Raw genomic sequence first — 8,524 nt, 5'->3', positions numbered from 1 at the left:
TAACGTCACAAGCAATTCAAATGTATGGCTTTGGTAATCGAGAGAATTTCAGAGGTGTTAAACTTGGATTTCACATAAATTGCAACCCCTCCTCCTTTACTCATCCGATCCGTTCTAAAAACAATGTACCCATCAATAGAAATAAGTTATTTGACACAGATTTCTTTAGCCAAGTTTCTGATAAACCATTACGTCTGCGTTTGTCGTTTTGCCCATATTCTAATCATGTCTATTTTTGGAAATAGACTTCTGACATTAACATGCAAGAGGCCAACACCTGCTCTGTTTTTAAAATCATAGGGAGTCGGTAGAGATTGCATGATATCTACCAGCCCAGGGTTTGGTTGCACATTACCAGAGATCAACAATAAAAGCGCAACAATATATCTCAGTTGCGCAATGCGTGAAGACTTGGTGGAGCCAGCACCATTGTCAATAAAAAGATCTTTCGACAAGTTGAGGAGACTAAATTGCTTGGTCTAAACCTAGATTGTAAACTGACATGGTCAAAATGTATTGATCAATGGTTGCTAAGATGGGAAATGCTCTGCTTTCTTGACATCACCCAAACAAGTCCACATGCCTTAGTTTTATCACACCTGGACTACTGCCCAGTTATATGCTCAAGCTCTGCAAAGAACGACATAGGCAAATTACTATTGGCCCAGAATAGAGCAGCATGACTGGCCCTTAAATGTACACATCAATCTCTCCTGGCTCAAAGTAGAGGAAGATTGACTGCATCACTACTTGTATTTGTGAGAAGTATTGATGTGTTCAAAGCACCAACTGTCTGTTCAAGCAGCTAACACACAGCCCAGTCACCCATACATACCCACAACACATACCCACAGGGTCTCTTCACAGTCCCTAAGTTCAGAACAGACTCCGGGAAATGCACAGTACTACATGGAGCCATGACTACATAAAACTCTCTTCAACATCAGGTAACTCAAGCTAGCAGTAAAATCAGGTTAAAATTACAGGGAAACACACCTCACAGCACAACGTGGACTGTGAAGAGAGACTAACATACAAACTCTACACACACCCACACATTGTAATATTGTATTGTTGAAATATTGTACATTTAATATTTACAATTTGTAATAGTGAAGCAGTAGCCATTTGTAAAGTGCAGAATGTCTTGTGTGATGTCTTTTTTTATTTATGATGTAGACCAGGGGTGTCAAACTCATTTTGCCCTAGAGCCGCATTTGGTCTTCAACGAGATTCGGAGGGCCGCACCAATTTTTGAAATATTTCTTCGCCGTCAAAATTTGCAATAAATGATCCCCTATCCAGGGGTGTCAAACTCAAATACCCAGTGGGCAAAATGTAAAACCTGAACAAAGTCGCGGGCCAACATTGAACAAATGAACCTTTTAATATGGACCCAAACAAGTTTGCTTTAAACATTGAAATATTCCCTATCCATCGTTTCTGTAATTTTTTGTGCTCCCTGACTGTCTAGCTTCAATTTTTTTATTTGCAAGCTGGACACAGTCAAGGAAATGTATGAATGAATAAGGTCCATTAACATTCCTACACAGTTTCGATTTGGTTTTAGTCATTTTAAAGTGTATTGAGTTTGTCCTCGCCCTGCTTGATACAGAGACAAAAAGAGAGGAACAGAAGGAGTTTGAGAGAGAACGAGGCAGAGTTATTGCTGCTATGTATAATATGCCACTCAGAGAAAAGTCAATATATAACACAAATCTTTCAACAGGTAGACTACAATTATGAACTGATAATTCTGAATCATTGAATGAGTTTACTATGTGTGACGCTTATCTGATGACCTGGGGAAACTACCAAAGTAACATTTGATTGCACTGTGAATATGGTCTGTGTCTTTGGACTGTGCGACAGTTGGAGCTGACTAGGGGTTTATTAGAGTGGTAAATGCAGAGGTTCTTCAGAACTCCCAGTGTACACCAGGACAGGGRCCCTCACACTGTAGGTATGTGTGTGGAGAGAGAGGCACTGCAGTCAGGTCAATGCTTGGGAATATGCCCCCCCCCACACACACACACACACACTCAGTCAGTCAGTAAGTAGCTGGGAAATGTGTATCCGAGTGGAAGCCCTGTGCTGCCYCATTGTTCACAGTATTGTTTTTTTCTGCATGAATGGCCCTGGCCATAGGAATTTGATTAATCCACTCCTTTCACATGTTGAGGAACAAACAGCCAGGAAAACTGACAGCTTAAGCCAATGGGGAGAAAGGATGGGCTGTGCAAAGCAAACAAGCTATTCATGCCTCCCATTAYTTTAACCATGGACGTGTGGCCCCTGCTACACATACTGTCACTTTAGGCTACTGAGCATAACATAAACCTCATGGATATATACAGTAGGCCTAAGTAAAGCTGCTCTTAGGCATGTACCACAATCATATACAATTTTAAATGCACACCCACATACCATYCAATTATTACAATATAGTACAGAGTAGTCTGCTTAATTGCCATGTTATTTGTAATTAGGAGCCCTGCAGGATAGGCTCTTATGCAAATAAGGAAAAATATGAACAAAAAGCCTGTGATTCACCACTGTACTGTTTTAATTTATTTAATAGACTACCTACTGGACACACACTGGTTAAATCAATGTTATTTCCACTTKATTTCAATGAAATGATGCTGAACCACCATGGAATAGACATTGAATTGAGCTTCCTTGTAGGGAGCGCTGTAGTTAGAGAAACTAACTGTCCCTTTTAAGAGAGAGAGAGAGAGACATGGGGTTGACATAGGCCATTGAAGAGGCCAGAGATTGCAGCATCATTGCCCYATGACACTTCGACACAGCGCACAGAAGTAGAGGGTACAGCAACAGCCTGCCAGGGTGGTTTGTCTGAGCAAGAAGACCAATTTGACATTTGAWTTAATGGGGATATTTGGCTGAACAAACTTGGTGTCAAAAACATTTCTGAATGATATATATTTTCTAAAATCGAATTACAGAGATGAATGACATCAGAAACTCTCTCAATTTGAGTGTGTGAACGAACAGCTCTCTGAGATTTTACAGGTGTTGGCTGCGYTGCCAAGTGGCACAGAAGCAAGGCGTGCGCAGAAGTAGGCTACTCCTCTGTGCCATAGCCATGCCCCCGTTCAGGTATACTGTTACCGGCTGCTGGATCTATTATTGTGTCGGGCTGATGGTTTTCTTGGTCGTTTTTTTGGATGCAGGGTTTTAGGCTGGTTTCCGCTGCACCGGCCGTGACCCGTCGTGCATCAGTAAGGGATGGAGAGCTGACCGTTCGTATGGCACCTGCTATTGCGACCAGGCTTGTACCTCTACCCTGGACTGCTGTCATGATTATGAGCTACCCTGCCCAGGTAAGAAGTTTGACAAATTATATGTCGCCCAAATTGTGTCAATTTCAACAACACAACACTAGCCTTTTATCTGTTTTTAACATCACTGGATACACATGGTGATTTTTTAAAACTCAGTTTGGGGCATAGGTAATTTAGTTTCTCCTGGAAGTGGGTTTATTCATTTCTGTGTCAGACATATGATTTGTTTGTAATTCATARATGTCTTGCTTATAGATGTACTGTATACCAATATACTTAATCTGCCTCACTTTGACAACATGCTTTTTCAGTAGCAAACATGGTAGAGGACACTACCATAGAGTCATGCTGGTATTTGCTTTCATTTCCTCCCTTCTATGTCCTCACCCAGTCCTGTCCTCCTTCCTAGCGGTGTCCTGTGTGGTGAGTGAGTGGAGTGCGTGGTCTGGCTGTGCTGAGCCCTGCAGGGCCACAGTTCGGATGAGGAGCAGGCAGGTCCTGCAGGAGCCCCAGCATGGGGGGGAACCCTGTCCACACGTAGAGGAGCATGCCGGCTGTGCAGAGTACCGGGACCACCACCGGCAGTGCAGAGTACCGGGACCACCACCGGCAGTGCAGCAAATCACCGGGTAAGTACCACAGCCATACATATAGCGTTAGGTTGCATCTAGCTTTGGTTAGGACCTTACCCATATGCCGTTAATGGCATATTGTCTATGTCAAATATTCCTCTGTCTTCAAATAAATGTTACCTTCCCAGGTCTCCCTTGGGAAATAAGTCTTCTGACCTCTATGATACTACCTGGTTAAATAAAGGCTAAATAAAAAAAACATATTGTGTGTGGGGGGAACTAAATCTGTTGTTGTCATGATGTTGTTATTATGGATGTTGTTGTCTTTGCAGTACCGGCTCTCATCACTAACGGTGACTATAGCAACGCCAGGAAGAAGAGAGACATCCCTGTTATCAATGATGATGATGTCACAGGGTGAGAGGCCCGGTTTATGTGTTTGTGTTCTTCCATGGTATTCCTGTTATCTTCAGAGAAATATGATATCTAACCCGTGTTTAGGTGCGGCAGGTAGCCTAGTYGTTAGAGCGTTGGGCCAGTAACCYAAAGGTTGCTAGATCAAATCCCKGAGCTGACAAGTTAAAAACCTGTCATTCTGCCCCTGAACAAGGCAGTTAACCCACTGTTCCTAGGCCGTCATTGTAAATAAGAATGTGTTCTTAACTGACTTGCCTAGCTAAATAAAGATTAAATAAAACATTTAAATGTGAATGCGTACGTCTATATATGCTTTTGTTTATGTGTGCGTGCCTGTGTGTTTGTGTGTATGTATGCTTATCCAGGTGCAGTTCCAGCTGACCTCCCTGACTCCTGGGTGCCAGCYTAGTGTGGGGCCACACACCCGCTGGATGCAGTACCTGAAGGAGGGCCACCAGGTGTGTGTGGAGTGCCAGCCTCCTGCCCTCGCTGCCGGGCAGAGACACTGCTCTGGAGACGGTGAGGAGGAGGAGAGGTAAGGCAGGCTGGGCCCACAAGGAGAGGAGAGGCTATAGATATGTAGTAAATATTTAAATCATGTTTACATACTAACCCAATATTGTGTTTCTTGTTTGGAGAGTCAGATTTCAGCCACTAGGTGGCAGGCTTAGTCTAGACGAGTGCCTGATAAAAACTGTCTAGTAAACAACAGTTGTTTCTCTCTCTATCCAACTCACCCCCCCTTCTCTCTCTCTCCCTCCCCCTTCTCTCTCTCTCCCTCCCCCTCTCTCAGTGGCAGGCAGGCAGTCTCTGCAGTGGGGAACACCAGGTGTTGTGGTGTGTGGAGACGTGTTGGGAGACTAGACTCCTGCTCCTGTCCCACTGTCCACAGCTTCCTCTTCATATAACCCTGGACAGCTTCCTCTTCATATAACCCTGGACAGCTTCCTCTTCATATAACCCTGGACAGCTTCCTCTTCATATAATCCTGGACAACCTCCTCTTCATATAATCCTGGACAACCTCCTCTTCATATAATCCTGGACAGCTTCCTTCCTCATATAATCCTGGACAACCTGTACCAGTATCTCCCATAACAATTGGTATGAAACCTCTGCCAACATATAAGTCTTGTTTATATGGGTGTTTTGGGTCATTTTGTTCTCTGGTTGGACAGAATCCTCCTTCTGAAACATGCTATTGTAGATCTGCTTCTTTCCTAAGAGTATGTAACTGTCAGTTCAATTTTTCTTTGTATCACTGAAAGCCTTCAATAATGCCTGGAATACATGTCAATAATCAAAACCATTAATTCATTAGATTTTATTTAACTGTCAGTCATCTAAGCGGAATGTAAAGAAAGATCTTGGGACATTGAGACACTTTTTACAGGACAGGTAAACCGGAGTTGTGTGTGTGTTTCACAGCCAGTCACGGCTCCAAAGTTACAACATGCATTGATAGAACAACCGAACATTTATACAGAAACAACTTACAGCATAGGAAAGACAACAGGTAGAAACATTACAAAACAAACAGTAGTCTAGAGACCTACAAACAGTAGCCTAGAGACCTACAAACAGTAGAAGAAGAGGTGTAACGTACACAATTTCCCTGGAATTTGTGTATGTTACAATGACTGGTGGATTCAGCAAGGTTGGAATCAATTCCATCTATTTAAATTATTTTCAAATTTCAAATTAAATTATTTAATTGAATTCTAATTTACCAAAGCATTTCAAATGGACCCCAACCCTGAAATCTAACACATTTCAATTGCATTTGGTTAATTCCTAATTGTAAGTTTCTCATAGCTTATAAAAAAATAAGAGAAATAAAAGAAGTCACTTGATTGTGCTTTCTCATTTTAACATAACATTTACAAATCCGTTGACACCAGAAATTCTCTTGTACAGGAACACAGTAGAAGTTAAAGTTCTTGTACACTACAGCAGTGTTTCCCAACCCTGGTACTCCAGTATCCCCAACAGTARATATTTTAATTGTAGCCCTGAACAAACACACCTCATTCAACTCATTGAGGGCTTGATGATTAGTTGACAAGTTGAATCAGGTGTGCTTGTCCAGGGCTACAATGAAAATATGTACTGTTGGGGATACTGGAGTACCAGGGTTGGGAATCARTGTACTACAGGACATTTGGATGTTGGGTGACTTGGAGATGGAAGAGAGGACTGATGTAGAAAATAGTTTTTTTTAAACATACCAGTCAGTGGTCACAGTATCGTAGTAAAGAAATTTGACCTTGTCAGAATATTTTCCAGAGTCATTCCTCCTACCAAAACAAAAATATATAAAGSCTATAAGTAGTTGCTTGACCTGTATGTGTCTGTATGTCTGTCCATGACGTGATCCAGTCAGTCTGWCCATCCTATGACACTCCATTGGAACTTCTCTTCACAATGCTACAATTTATTTCATGTCTATTCATGAGGATTTGATTGTCATCATTCTTTAAAGAGATAGTTTCCATGACAAAGCGGTCCCTGACTCCCACAATATATTCTTACAGTGAAAGCATAAATTGATGTATGGTAATGTGAAACATAGGGTACAGGAACACATATCTCAGTGTTAGACAATGCTCAATACCAGAACCGAGCACGAGAAGCCAGCGCTCTACAGATGACAGCTAATTCGACCACCGGGGCAGTCAAAGGAAGGATTTGAAGGAGGATTTGAAATGCATTGTGAACACAATGAAAATAAACCTGTAACATTGTACTGTATGTCCACCCTACAGCTAAAATCATTCATGTGAACATTGTCAAACAAAGTAGAACTCCTCTCTCCTCTCTCTCTCTCTCTCTCTCTCTCTCTCTCTCTCTCTCTCTCTCTCTCTCTCCTCTCACTCTCTCACTCTCCTCTCACTCCATATACCATACACACGCATGCACACCACTGTGACTGTTCAGGCCTAAGCATTAAATAGGCCGTGAACTACTGTCATTAAATAGACAATGAACTAGAGTGTTATGTGAAGGTAGAGATTGCCTTGAAGCGCTCTACAGGCAGAGAAAAAAACTGTAGCCAGTGAAAAAGCAGTGCTCAGTATATAGGCAAATGGTGTTCCCCAGATATTACTGTAACACTAGTCACTGTTGATGATAACAGGTGCAGTCTGTAGGGCTGAAAACGACATACCCCCTCTAGATCATAACTATCTCGTCCAATACGAACATATGCACACACACACACACACACTGGAAGCAGCTCAACTTCCTCCACTAAGCAGTAACCACAGCTCTAATCACCAGCTCTCTGCTTGGCTGAGCAGCAGTCCCTTTAGAAATGATCAACACACACTTTTTCAGAGGTTCTGCCCCTTCCGCAGTCATTGCTATTCCTTTCACACCTCATCTCCACTCGCTCGGATCCAGCTCAGACAGGAACAGGAGTGATACATGTGACTCTGGAGATGAAGAATTCTCGCCTTTTCTCTTTTTCTCYGAGCGAAAGAGAGCAAAGGACAAACACATGGACAGTGTTGTGGGTCTGTCTATGATTTTATACGATATCTACAGTATGCACTGTGATGTCTATTATTCAGAAAGGATTATCATGGATATATTCAAAACTAGGATTGCATTATGCTGTATCTGAATTACAGAACATTGCAGGGGGGCGGCTTCATGAGGGATATTTATCTATGTACATACCTGTGTACTAACTACAGTATGTTTGAGAGTTTTCAAACTGTATAAACAGATGAGAATGCATGCATTTTGATACAATCAGACTACCCACCCAAATTAGCAGAGCTACGCAGCCCTGGTATCAGCCTTGCCAGGAGAGAGCCTGTTACTATGGCAACTGGGCTGGAGCTATCTTGAAGATGTCTGCCATATAAGACCTGTGTATCAGCTGGCCTTCAATGTATGAATGTCTGTGTGAATGAATGCAGACYCACTCAAATAACACTAGACTTGCTATTCAATCCAAACCTATAACCAGGTTAGGTTACGTAAGCTCTTCCCTTTATGAATTAATATGCTGTTCAGATAGCATTCTGGATGTATTTATGGCTTGTACGGCAAACCCAAGGAGTACCGCATGTAGGATCTCGCTCTCAGTCTCTGTCTCTGTCTCCCCCCTCTCCTCAACACTCGCCCCCCACCCACCCACTCTCTCAACACTCAGTCCCCCCCACCCTCTCTCTCAACATCAGTCCCCCCCCACCACTCTCTCAACACTCAGTCTCTTTAT

General features: G+C 42.5%; 2 long non-coding RNA genes across 2 annotated transcripts in view; both read left to right on the top strand.

Moving 5' to 3' along the window:
* The window catches only part of LOC139028393 (uncharacterized), a 20,811-nt gene extending 17,470 nt beyond the window's left edge, over positions 1–3,341 (top strand). The window contains exon 3 of the long non-coding RNA XR_011480609.1: positions 3,198–3,341. This is a non-coding gene — a long non-coding RNA (uncharacterized lncRNA). The remainder of the gene's footprint in view (positions 1–3,197) is intronic.
* A 140-nt stretch (positions 3,342–3,481) lies between these two features.
* Positions 3,482–8,405, top strand: LOC111970710 (uncharacterized). The gene is made up of 4 exons (XR_002896359.2): positions 3,482–3,937; positions 4,213–4,297; positions 4,663–4,832; positions 5,091–8,405. It is a non-coding gene; the product is annotated as an uncharacterized lncRNA (long non-coding RNA).
* The last annotated feature ends 119 nt before the right edge of the window (positions 8,406–8,524 follow it).

Source organism: Salvelinus sp. IW2-2015, linkage group LG11 (assembly GCF_002910315.2).
Source record: "Salvelinus sp. IW2-2015 linkage group LG11, ASM291031v2, whole genome shotgun sequence".
In the NCBI taxonomy this organism is placed as follows: Eukaryota; Metazoa; Chordata; class Actinopteri; order Salmoniformes; family Salmonidae; genus Salvelinus; species Salvelinus sp. IW2-2015.
This window is presented reverse-complemented; position numbering and strand designations above follow the sequence as displayed.